Source organism: Empidonax traillii, unplaced genomic scaffold (genome assembly GCF_003031625.1).
Source record: "Empidonax traillii isolate 1590-97213 ecotype Southwest subspecies unplaced genomic scaffold, ASM303162v1 scaffold453:size478658, whole genome shotgun sequence".
In the NCBI taxonomy this organism is placed as follows: Eukaryota; Metazoa; Chordata; class Aves; order Passeriformes; family Tyrannidae; genus Empidonax; species Empidonax traillii.
Window position 1 is genome coordinate 73,074 of NW_020955646.1, and position 13,297 is coordinate 86,370.

The window sequence follows — 13,297 nt, forward strand, 5'->3', positions numbered from 1 at the left end:
ATTTAACCTGAGAAATTAAAAGGTTTGCTAAGGCTGATCAGGAGTACTAGATGGATCAAGGATCTACTTTTCTATGTACTAAGTTGAGATTCAATCATAAATGAGTTCTGTTTACACCAGCTGCAGAAGTAGGTAGAATATCACAGAAAACAAAAGCTAAAAACCATAAAAGATTGTAACACATTTTCAAGGTACTGAATTATTTTAGCTATTAGCATTTATTTGCTTGGTAAATCTATGATCTGCTTTCACCATCAGATGGTACTATTGAGCATAGTTCACAGATTTTTGAGGAGCAGAGGAAACTTGTCATGGAAGAATCAGTAAAAATTAGCAAGCTGATATTCTAATGTGAGTTAGAGGTCTAAGGTTACTACTGGGAATTACGAACAACATCATACCCATAACACATAAATTTCTGTATCTGTTACTGATTTTTAGTTTGCTGTAGATAGTTAATTTTGACTGTACCAGCATTACCACAAGCAACGTAGTCTGGTTTTGGCTTTTGGTTGGTCCATGGATGGGAGGTGAAACACTCCTGACTGTCCTCTGATACTCCAGAATACCCTGACACTCGTGGTCGTGAAAGAGGCTAATAATCTTCTGCTTACTAAGAAACATGTAAAGCCTCTGTTATGGTATTGTTTAATGCCAAACCACATATAGAAATGTAGCAATCCAACGAAAAGGACAGTACTCCTGAGTTCCATTCTGGTTTCCCTAGCCAATGCCAACATTTTTTTTTCAGTCTCTTGGTTGTAACTCTCGTTGCCTTCAGAAACCACATGGCAAGCTTGCTTGCATTTTAAGACAAAAACGAAAATTACTCTACCTGGCCCAAGGCAAACTCTACTGCATTGTCTCCACTGGAGGCTACAGAAGAGCAAAGAAATTATTAGGGCAGCTACAAACAGCAGTAAATGCAAACAGATCAAAGACCTAAAGCCTTAAACCTTGATGTTTCTTAATGCAGATATGAGTAGTAAGGGGAATACAATCAACAAGGATCAGAAAACTTAATAAGAATGAGAAGAAATTTGCATTTAAATCTGTGGTTGATGTCAGTTAGCACCCTGACTGGCAGACTCAGCAAACAAGCCAATGATTCTAGATCTGAGCTATTAATAGCATGCTGGTCTCAGTGGCCATTTTGAATTTCCATAGTTACAGAAACTGTTCCTCCTTCATCCATCTCCAGTTTGAAACCAAATCTCTGCCCTCAGCATCTAGAAGCATCTGCTGTCAGACTTGGTCGATTCCAGTAATTAAACACTGTGTTAATCTTAACTAGTTCAACATTGTATTAATTTAACTTTTACTTTTATATTGACAAGATAATCTTTAATAAAAATATTTTATGTTGCCTGTTCTGTAAGACTGCTCTAAACATGGATTTTCACATATTTTAAACCATAAAAGCTTTGTTATATCCTTTGCTTGTGGTTTTACATTAACTTAAGGACATATATTTTAAACATATTTCAATCACCCTCAGTCGCTGTCAGCACTGAATATGATGTAGATGGTGAGTGACACACCAGTGTGGTTCATTACTGGTGATTCTGGCTTCAGAATGTGAATGTTGGGACCCTATGAGTGAAATATGAGTGTTGTATTTTCTTTCCCTCTCTTTCTGGCCACGTGTTGGTATTACTGCAGCTCTTGTGCAGATTTTGCCAGCAATTCTTTTGGTGTTATTGAATGTAACAATGCACTGACATGCAGTTATTATGTGTTATGGTTTTATGACCTGTTTGTGAATTTTCTGGTCTGCTTTTTGAGATTTACTTGTACAGAAAAAAGTACCTTTTTTTTTACTTGGGAACTGAATTTCACCATCTCAGTGACAAATTCTAGATTAGTAGCATAGTTGCTGTTACAAATTTTTGGTCTTATGGTTTCTTCTCTGTCTACACTTATTGATGTATAGACAGAGAAGATTTCTCCTTAATGGGTAGCACAATTCATCTGAGCCCCTTGGTTACAAAGAGAACTGTGAGGATCTGATATTTATATTTTTAGAAAGAAAATTATAGCAGACATTGTGCCCTAACAGACATTTTAGAATCTAATAATTTTATATATATGTTTTAAAAATCACTTGTTTGCCTTTTTCTTTCAAAAAATGTTGACGAAGGTAATAGAATTTCGAATCCAGCAGGAGTAGATACACCATAAGCTGGTAATTACTGGGTAACTTTCACAGAATGGGAGAAGGATTGATCATTTCTATGGAGTTGCTCAGAATATTCTTCTGTGGTTTTTTTTTTCCTGCCCTCAGAATGAGTTACCAAACCTTTCTTTCTCCAAGAAGAGATGTACTGTCTGACAGCAAATTAGTTTGTTCCCTATGGCTGAGGCTGGGACTGTGTTCAGGTCCACTAGGGGCACTTCATGAAAAATTTGCTTTTACCACGTGTGTTTACTTAGAAAGTCTCATTTGAATTGATTAGGATCCAAAAGCATTAGAAGATCTACAGCTTGGCTTTTCTATTCTATTCTGTTACCTTTTGTCCCAAGTTAAATCATAACTATAACCTCTCTCAGATGTAAATTTAAAAAGAAAATGAGCACACAAATGGTAGAGCAATAATATTCTGCTTATTATGTTACTGAATTTCTAAATCAATGTTCTTAACTTCTATATGGTGGCATTAGATTTATCTCAAGTGGATAGCTTTTGACCTTGTAGTCTGCTGTCTTGATCTGAAATTACACCTAACTCATCACTCTCAGTGTCAAAAGATGTATCAGTATTCACAGCAGCAGCAGATTCCTCCAGAGGAAAGGAGTGTATCTGTTTAAACATTGTCAGTTATTCTTTATCCCCTATATTTAGGCTACATTCAGTTGGTAATAGTATTTTCAAATTTCATTTTTCAAACTGCATGAAAAATGAAATCCAGAAATATAAATGTAAGTGAAAAACATTTGAAAATTTTCTTTCAAATTAGAAATCAAAGAATCGCATTACAGAACCTGTATGTGGGGGGAGGGGGGGTGTTGAGTTTTTTCCCTGTTATTTTTTTTATTTGTTGTGTTTTGTGAGTTTTATTATTTCTATTAAAAATAGAACTCCATCAACAAGTCTTTAATTCCTTTTGGTGTTAGTGATGCTGTAAAAATTGCCTTCTTAACACAGATCGTGAGACTTCAGTATTATTTCAGTGTTCTGTCTCAAAAAACAGTTAGTGTTAAAATATTCTTTCATCAGGACGATTTCAAAATCATAACTTTATTAAAGAATGTAAGAAAATTTTTCTTGTGGTTCTATAATAAAGGGCAAGAAGATTAAGAGCAAGGCCATCTTATTGCTGTATAATGAACTGTGTACATCCCAACTTTTCCCAGGAACTACCAACACCTGTCGCTATTAATTTACCAATGATTATTGTAATGAGACTGCAAAAATTGTATTGAAGCCAGACAGACATATTTTTCTCAGGTCATATATCTCCAAACTACTAAAACTAACGTTGACTATCACCAGCATTGACATCATAATATTTTTCTCACCCTCGAAGAGTATATCTGGAGGTGTAAAGCTTCAGCTCATTAGTTTGATAAAAACAAAACCATATAAATTTCTCTGATATTGTTTCTTATAGCCTACAAATTCCAATAAAAACTAATAAGTATTTTACTATCTTCTTAAATTTTGAATTGAGAAACCTTAATGTCTTCAATATATGTGTTTAATATTGAGAACTTTTCCTAGATAGCCTTGATTGAACAAGACTGTTCAGATTTGTTTTCTCTTGATGCTTCTAGGGCTTCTCAAAGTAGGTGAAGATCATTTACTAAGACAGTGAGATAACAGGTGAAATGCTAAAATGTCATGCATTTCTGATTGTCAGATTCTTTTTCTTTCCTATAACATATTCTTTGATTTTTCAAAATCAAAATAAAATATAGCACAGAAAGATGCACCAAATATCTCGAAATTGGGATCGTAGGTTTTAAAAGCCGTAAGAAAATATATCAGGAAACTTGCTTTACAAAGTTTACTTCTTCTTAGGAGAAATAGCTTTAGGGAACAGCAAGAAGTAGATTGAGAAATTATCACATCCAGGATTTTTTATGCTCCTGTCATGGACTGTATAAGTGTTTATATTCATGCTCTACCTTCACAGGATGTTCCTATTGAGTGGGGATAGTGCCAGATAGTTTATGCTTGCATGTGACTTAATTTTTTTAAACCTTCCTATTAACAGTAAAATAACATTCTTCTCTAAACTGCTCATTGCAGTTTTGTCAGTCACAAATCAGTTACATATGATATCTGTAACTCAAAAAATTTACTTTCCCTGAAAATTAAAATTGCTCTTAAAGAAAAGCAAAATGCTCCTGTCAATTATCTTCAAAATTACTTTAATTCTTTAAGTTATTTAGTGTACTGACTAGCATAATTTTATATAAAAAGTTTGTCTAAATCATAATCATCAGTTTAGTGGAAGAAAAGATTCAGTTTTGCTGTTTTCTTCCCACACAATTCTTTACAGTTACTCTAGGCTGAAGGATGATACCAGTACATGGAGATGACCTCCGTCACTGCTTCATGCAACAAAAATGATCACAATTATAAACCAAGTTTATAAAAAGTAGAGGGAGTTTTACTTTGCATTAAAATGTACTATAAATCATAATAATTGAAGAAATTTTAGAAGTTTTATAGGAATGCTTGTCATTGTCCTGAAACAGTTACCTTGGAAGAACCTGTTTGTAAGAAAACTCAATGAGGTGAAGAGAAAAAAAATTCAGTTAAGGTTAGAGGTTTTTTTGTATTTACCTGATTTATTTTGAATATTCTGTAAAATGTTACTGTAAGTCATTCATTAAAGTGATATGGGATCTCCAGTTATGTAAGATTTTGTGAGGATTCTGTTCTTGTTTTGCTTTAAACAGGTTATTTCTACAGATTGTAAAGAATAATCAAACTCATATCAAAATTATTTCTATTATCTTAATCCTCTTTCAAATATTCTGCAGGTTAAAGCAATAAGTAGGTCTGAGATGAAATTTAAATCATGCTACCATCTTCATCAAATTTTAAGTGCAATCTGTTCAATCAGCTCTGATTGTAAATACCATATGATATTAAATTGCATGTTACAGACAAATAGATAACCCTGTTCACAAGATTAAATAACAGCAACAAAAAATATAATAACATGAAAACAGCTTTGTGTTTAATCAAAGGTAGATCCATGAGTAGTAGGAAAAAATAAAGCATAAATTATTTATCTGTACATCCTACTTGGAAAATGGCTATGAACAAAAATAGATAACTGGATTGGACTTTGAACTGCAATTCTGACCCTGACACCAAGGCACTTGGATGCTTATTATGTCCTTGCTACTTGCTGTCTGTCATTTTTATTTAGATTGCAACTCTGTAAGGCAGGCTTTGTCCCAGTCCTTGTACAACATGGATCAAATCAAGCTCTTGATTTCTTCTGACTGCTCTAAATATGGATCCTACATGCAGTTACCAGTTCACCCACATCTGGTCTCCTAGATTAGGCTCAATACTTTCCAAAAAGCTAAGTTATGTAAGAAAAATAAAGGGTACAGTGTGACAGAAGCAGTTCTCCATATCCAGCTAATTTTATATTTTAAAAATGAGTAAATTTAGATTATTATATATAAGAGGATCTTCTGATCTCAACCAGTCTGTGATTTTTTGATTGTCTGAAATCCGATGTGTCTATTTTGGTTTGATGCTAGACAAATTATTCAAGAGATTAAAAAAGATGTTTTGTCAACACCATCTTAGATAATATTTGGGGAATTAAAAGCCTAGATTTAAAGAAAAATAAAAGGTTTTCTTTGACAAGTCAGACAGATTTTTTTCTGAAAACTTAATTCTCAATAATAATTCAATGTTTCCAGAAACATTTGTGAGACATAGCTAAATCTTACTAACCAATATAAGTGTATACATTTTCCTATAATCAAAGTTATAGAGCTGGTCATAATTAACAAAACATTCATGTTAAAGAAAAAAAAATATGGAGACAAGGTTTTCTTTCAATAAAACTTATATTTTATACTACCTGAAGATTTGACCTTGGACCTAATGGATCATTAATCATAGAATCACAGAACAGTTTGAGTTGGAAGGGACCTTAAAGATCATTTAGATCCAAATTCCCACCATGGGCAGGGATGTCATCCACCAGATCAGGTTTTTTCAGGCCCTATTTAACCTGGTCTTGAACACTTCCAGAGATGGGGCATTAATAACTTCACTGGGCAGCCTGTTCCTATGCCTCACTACCCTCACAGTAAATAATGTCTTCCTAATATCTAATCTAAATCTCCCTCTTTCAGTTTAAAACCATTCCCTCTCATCTTTTTACAGAGACTTTTTACATCTGCCCATGTAAAAAGTCTCTGTCTTTCTTTTTCATAAGCCCTCTTTAAGTACTAGAAGTCTGCTATAAATTGTTCCCAAAGCCTTCTCTTCTGCAGGCTGAAATCCAGCTGCCTCAGTTGGTTTTCACAGGAGAGATGTTCCAGCCCTCTGATCATCTTCATGGCCTTCCTCTGGACACTCTCTTACAGGTCCATGTCTGTCTTGTTCTGAGGACCCCAGACCTGGATGTAGCACTCCAGGTGGGGGTCTTATGTGGGCAGAGTAGACAGGAAGAATCATATCCGTCGGCCTGCTGGCCACTCCTCTTTTGATGCAGTCCAGCATATGGTTGGCTTTCTGGGCTCTAAGCCACACTCTTGGCTCATGTCTGGCTTTTTCATCCACGAAACCCTCAACTCTTTCTCTGCAGAATTCCTCTCAATAAGTTCCTCTCCTATTCTCTACTCATGTCTGCGATTGTCCCATCCAGGTGCACTTGCACTTGGACGTGTTGAACCTCATTGGATTCTCATGGGCCCACTTTTCAAGCATGTACATATTCTGTACAAGCCTGAACAGCATTCCATCCTGTTGGGTCAGCTGCAAAGCTCAGCTTGGTGCCATCTACAAACTTGCTGAGGATGTACTTGCTCTCACTGTCCATGGCATTGATGAAGATATTGAAGAGCATGGAACCCAATATAGGGCCCTGAGGGATACAACTTGTCACCAGCCTCCACCTGGACATAGAGGCATTTGCCACAGCTCTCTGGCTGTGTTCAACTAATTCCTTATCTACTGAATAGTCCATCCTTCAGATCCATGTCTTTCCAATCTGGAGATAAGGATGATTTTGGGGATTGTATTAAGGGCCTTACAGAAATCTAGATAGATGACGTCAGTCGATCTTCTCTTGTTGATCATTGCAATCATAGAAGGGTACCAGACTGTTCAGGCATGATTTGCCCTTAGTGAAGCCATGATGGCTGTCATGGACCACCTCCTTGCCTTGCATGTGCCTTAATGTTGTTTCTATGATGGCCTACTCCATGATTTTCCCAGGTGCAGTGGTGAGGTTGACTGGTTTCTTGTTTGCTGGGGCTTCCTCTCTTTCCTTTTTAAAAATCAGAGTGATGTTTCCTTTTTTCAAGTCAACAGGGACTTCCCCTGACTAACATGACTTTTCAAATATAATAGAGAGTATCTGGGTAATAGCATCAGCCAGCACCCTCAGCACCATGGGATGCATGTCATCATGCTCCATAGAATTGGGCAATTCAATTTCATCAAGGAGTCCTGAATCTGCCCTCCACTTACAATGGAAGGACTCTCACAAGTCCCCCTTGGAGGTTCTAAAAGGAGAATGTGGGTATTCCCCATATAAATAAGATAAGATAAAATGTAACACACACATTTTTTCTCAACTTTTTTTTTCACAGTATAATTCAGTGGGGTAATTTAATTTTGACACTTAACTTATCTGGAGGTTGAGGAAACACTGAAACATTCATGAAACGTAAAAAAGATCTCCACAGTCCCTCATGCTCATGTTTTGTCACCTGTACATTTTGTTTAATTTATATTCTTTCTTAGGTGATGAACAATATTGAGAACACTTAGGCTTGCCAGGATGAATATGTGTGCAATGCTAAAGGCCATGAATTACCAACATTTTCAATAATGAAACACAGCTTTTTAAACACATTCATATATCTTAAAAGCCAACTGAACATATGAGAGTTTTCAGAAGATTTTTTAAAAGCGAAACTGTAAAGTATGTTTATGCCTTGCCTTGATATTGAAATGCATTATAATTATCCTAGTCCAAGTTTTATGTGGCAACATACCCATTCCGTAAACCATATCTCCAAAGAGGCATTTTAGCCAGCATAGCCATTTCTCACAGCATAAAATGTATATGTGTAAATATTTACATAATATGCATATCATTATCACATTTGTTTGTTCACATTGATGTATACTTATACAGGTATCAATGTATGCATATATATATCATATATATAAAAACTCTGTATGGTGTAGATAAGATATATCTACATGTGTACTGGTCCTAAGAAATCTGTAGTCTCATACTAAGGCCCTTGCATTTCCATACTGTGGTTTTAGATCTCCATTTTCATAAGGACTCATATTCAACTCAAGTTATATTTATGCAGTGCAGCCTAAAACCTCACAAGGAGCACAAATTTTGTGTTCCCTTCGGTCCTATATTCTCTGATGTGACACCAATTTATGGAGTTCCCAGACTGGCACTGCGATGCTCCATTGGACATGTTAACGATCCTCTGCTGGCTGGAACCCAACAGTAACAACCCAACATTCAAGCCAGTAAGTGGAGTGGCTCCACCCAAAACCGCTCCATGGAACAGGTAGAGGAAACTCTGTTCCTTTAGTGAAAGTTTAGACGATGTTTGCCTTTCACACAGAATCAAGTGCCAGTGTATTATCCTCATTTCCTGCACTGACACTAACTAAACTGTGAACATAGGTAGATTTTTAAGCATCTATTTCTGTGACCAAAAATTTAATTCTTTTCAGAGCAGGTGCTAAATCTGCACTAGACCAGACCTCTCAAATTTTCTTCCAAAAATCACATTTTCTCCTTTACAAGCAATAAGTTTTGGGCACAGACAGCTCCTATTTGTAGATCCCAAATGCCAAAGTGAGATCTTCAGCAATCTGTGTGCACACTGGATCCTACCCATTCGCCTTTCAAGGTTATTCCAGCCCTAGGAATACTAACTTTAAGTGCAGAACTTTCCTTTTCTTCCTCCAATTGTTCCTGGCCTTCTGACTTAAGGAGCTGCCAAGAATCCAGCTGCTTAGAAAAGACAGTATCCAGAATTGTTAAGGCATGCTTACCCCAGTCTGGTCCCTACTGCAAGGACTGACATAATATATTTTTCTCTTGCTGTGCTTCTGACGGAATATATGTACTCATAATATTTAATAGGGAGCATGGAACAAATAGTAAGTACAGGTTTATTACATGTAACACAAGTCTTTTTGTAATCTTCTAATCAGAGATGCACTGGAATCATAACTGCTGCTTAGAACCAAAAGGTGCCCCTGAAAAAGCATATCACTGGTGCAGATGAACTTTGATGGTGTTTCTGACATTGACTTTTTCATCAAGATGCTCCATCTTTATCCCTGTGCAAAGAAACAGGAATGAAATTGAGCTTAATGACTAGTAACTTAACAATTTAGTACTTTGGATGTATATGACCAAGGAAAAGTATTTGCAATTGACATTGATTACATTTTGCAGTGTCTTATAATAATCACTTATTACCACTATTATACAGTTTACAAGCTTTACATTAAAGGTCTATGTTACTGGGAGTTCTCAGCTTAAATAGATTATCTCTTAGTAACTATAACCTTAATGTAAAAGGAGGAAAACATCAAATTTGTAAAACTTTCCTTTTTTTTTTAAATGATAAAATGCATAAAGCGGCAGAGAAAAGGTGCAAACCACTGTTTGATTTGGGTTTAAGATGTGCTTTAGTCTTTTGCACAAGTATAATGGTTGCAAACCAAAAAAGACATATACGAGTAATATGAGCTGATTCTTACCCTGTGTTAATGACCAAAAGATGAGCGTAGGGGTAAACTCAATTGCTGGAACGTGCTGCCTCATGAAGCATACTTAATCAAAACAGTATTTGCATAAAAGTAAACACATACTTAATTTCCAGCAACAAGTTGTTTTGACCTACGAAAGAGGATGAAATCAAAAGTTCTTAACAAATCTGTTCAAGAAACAGACAGTATAGTGGTAACATTTTATTTTAGAATCTCATAGATTTATAATTATTAACCATTTCTCTAAACTGGAGAAATTTGTTAATTTATTACCCCATTTAATGCAGGATCTAATTCAGAATTTTTAACAATACAGAAAACAAACTTGAAAGTGTTAGTCTATGTCCTAGTTTCAGCTGGGATAGAGTTGATTTTTTTCCTAGTAGCTGGTGCAGTCTTGCCTTCTGGATTATCATGAGAATAATGTTGATAATACACTGATATTTTAATTGTTACTGAACTGCTTTTATACTGAGCAAGAAGGCTGAAGGGACACAAAAAGCTGAGAGGAGACAAAGCCAGAACCAGCTGACCCAAACCAGTCAAATAGAGATTCCACACTATACAGCACCATGCTCAGTATATAAACTGGGAAGAAAGCTGGCGAGGCAGGCACTACTTGGCAACTAGCTGGGTGTGGTGAGTAACTGTTTTCACTCGCATTACTTGTTTTTATATTCTAATTATTTTATCATTATTATTGTTGTTATTATTATTATCTTCCTTTCCTGTCCCATTAAACTGCCTTTATTTCAACCTACAAGTTTTCTCACTTTAAGTCTTCTGATTCTCCCACCCAGATGGAGGCAAGAGTAGAGACTGAATGGCTTCCTGGGTCTTAGTTGCTGGTTGGGGTTAAACTATGACAGTTTGTGACCTTCCAGAGAAATGTAGTGCCTGAAGATTGCATTTCAGAGGTTTGTCCATGTTGTAAGGGAAAGATATAAATCTCTATAGCAGAGGTGTTCTTGAGATATTTACCTTAATGCTATTAGTTTCTCAATACCTATTCTCAAAACTTCTAAGATGGTTCTTCTCATAAAATATTTGATGTCTTATAATTTAAATGAAAAAAACTAGTTATTTTTAAACATTTGAACAGACAAGACAGAAAAAATGGATTTAAGGCTGACTAGAGTCCTAAGCTGAATCAGGAGGATAAATTTCATAGCTTTGATCATATGAAAAGCCATTGGGATTTGTTTAAGTAAAAAAAAAGCTGGAATATCAAAACCAGAAAATTCAAATTCATTCTAGAATTGCAAAAGGACATGGGGAAACAGACTCACTGAGAGGAAGATTATTTTGTTTTGGTTTGTGGAAGTAGAGGAAAAGGAAGAAAAAGATCTACTACATTTTGAATTTCAACAATTCCCATAAAATGGCCTGCCAGGAAATGAAAACACATCTTGATTCTGGAAACAGCAAACATAATGTAATAACTATAAACCCATCCAGCTACTACAAGCTATATGAGGGCAGAATGTGGGAAAGAAAAGACATCCCTATGTGGAAAGCATGACGTTAGTCCTTGAGTACAAAAGGAAAGAAATTAATCAAAATGACACGTCAGTATTGAAGTTATTAATTATTACCAGTTTTTCACACACAAATCCCACAGGTTGTCTGACAAAAGAAATAAATTCAAAATCAAAGCAGGTTATTATTTATGCATAGGTAATATAAGAGGAAGTTTATCAAGGGCAGCCCATTCTCCTGGCAAAGAACAATGAGCTCTCTTCTTTCCTGGCAAGAAGAAGAGTTATTTTGTCTGGAGAATACTTCTTTTCCGAGAATAGGATTTTCAAGGGATGTGGGTTTTCTCTAATGTCCTTCTGGGACCTCCTCTGGTCTAGCTATATTCCAGTTCTACATGTTGTAAAAAATCAGAACAAGAGTGAAATATTAAAGATTCACTAACATTAGGTCTGTTACTGCATACTGACTATGTAAAAAAAAAAAAAAAGAAAAGAAAGGAAAAAGAACTGCATTGACTCAGCCAGTACAGTATTCTAAGTCTTCAAGACAGGGCCAAATTGAAATAAGATCTTGAATCCAAAAAAAAAAAAAAAAAAAAAAAAAAAAAAAAAAAAAAAAAAAAAAAAAAAAAAAAAAAAAAAAAAAAAAAAGTAGTAATGATGTCTTGCCTGGATAGAATCAACAAGATGTAGATATGTCATTTAAAACACAGCAATGAAGATGGAATTCACAATGTTGTCAGCAGAGAGACAGTGGATGACAAGGTGCTACACATTATTTTTTTTCACAAATTAAGCGAAAAATATGTACTGGAAGATTATGAGACTTCTGATCCAGAATCAGAATCACAGTTTTATTCACATTCAGCAGATGTACTCTTATGGCACTTGTGATCAACAAATTCCAGATGAGAACAAGAAGGTAAAAAGAATTCAATGGTTGAAAGACTGCACCAAAAGAGACAGCATTTGTAATTTGTAAGTTGACTGTGGAAGCAAAATACATATTCAAATGGCAAGATCTAGATCGTGTATTGGCATATAAGTTTGTAATGTATCTTTTAGAACTAAAAAGGAAATTGAAAGCAAAGTAGCATATACCTAAGCAGAAAATCTTCTCAAAATATGTGTACAAAAAAGTGTACTTTGTGGAAAGAGTATGACTGTGTTAACTCTCTTTTCATCAAGCTTTAATACATATTAGTTTCAGACATGTTTTCTTCAAGTAAATTTACCAACATGAAGCAAGTGATGAATTCAGATGCTGTCATAAGCAGGGAAAAGACTGTCCACTAAAACACACTCTGTGAAGCTTCTGAGAAGCAATGTCAAATGTTATGTGGATTCCAAACAGACTGGAGGCTTAGTTTAGCACAGGATCTGTGTTTGTACTGCTTTAAATATCCAGCCCAGGGACTTTTCCCTGCTCCTTAAGTCAAATCATACTGGACATTTCAAGTATGCATTGATGTTGTCTATTCCTCCATCACAGAAGAGTGTTTACTTTTGCAACACATAACTCTTTTTTATGGTGGTTAGTTGCATACCCCATATGTCTGCCTGCATATTCAATCAGACCCTTCGAGACCACAAACACCATGTTTACCTGCTCTAGCAGCTTTCATTAAAAAAAATTGACATGAACTCAATGAACATTGAGGTAATTTCTGCTACATGTATTAATAACATTCTGCCTACTGCCTCCAGTTTTTTGTTTGTTTGTTTGTTTGTTTGTTTTTTCTATCATCAGAACTATATATTTTGTCTGTAGTTTGTCTGACAGTCTTTGTTACCTTGGTCTATTTATAAATCTTCCTCAGTCTCTGTCATGATGTCATCAAACCAGGTG

General features: G+C 35.4%; 1 long non-coding RNA gene across 1 annotated transcript in view; it reads right to left on the reverse strand.

Moving 5' to 3' along the window:
- Nucleotides 1–10,055, reverse strand: part of LOC114063155 — a 29,071-nt gene extending 19,016 nt beyond the window's left edge. The window contains exons 1-2 of the long non-coding RNA XR_003572515.1: nucleotides 9,962–10,055; nucleotides 836–876 (exon numbers count right to left, since the gene is read on the reverse strand). This is a non-coding gene — a long non-coding RNA (uncharacterized LOC114063155). The remainder of the gene's footprint in view (nucleotides 1–835; nucleotides 877–9,961) is intronic.
- Nucleotides 10,056–13,297: the final 3,242 nt, after the last annotated feature.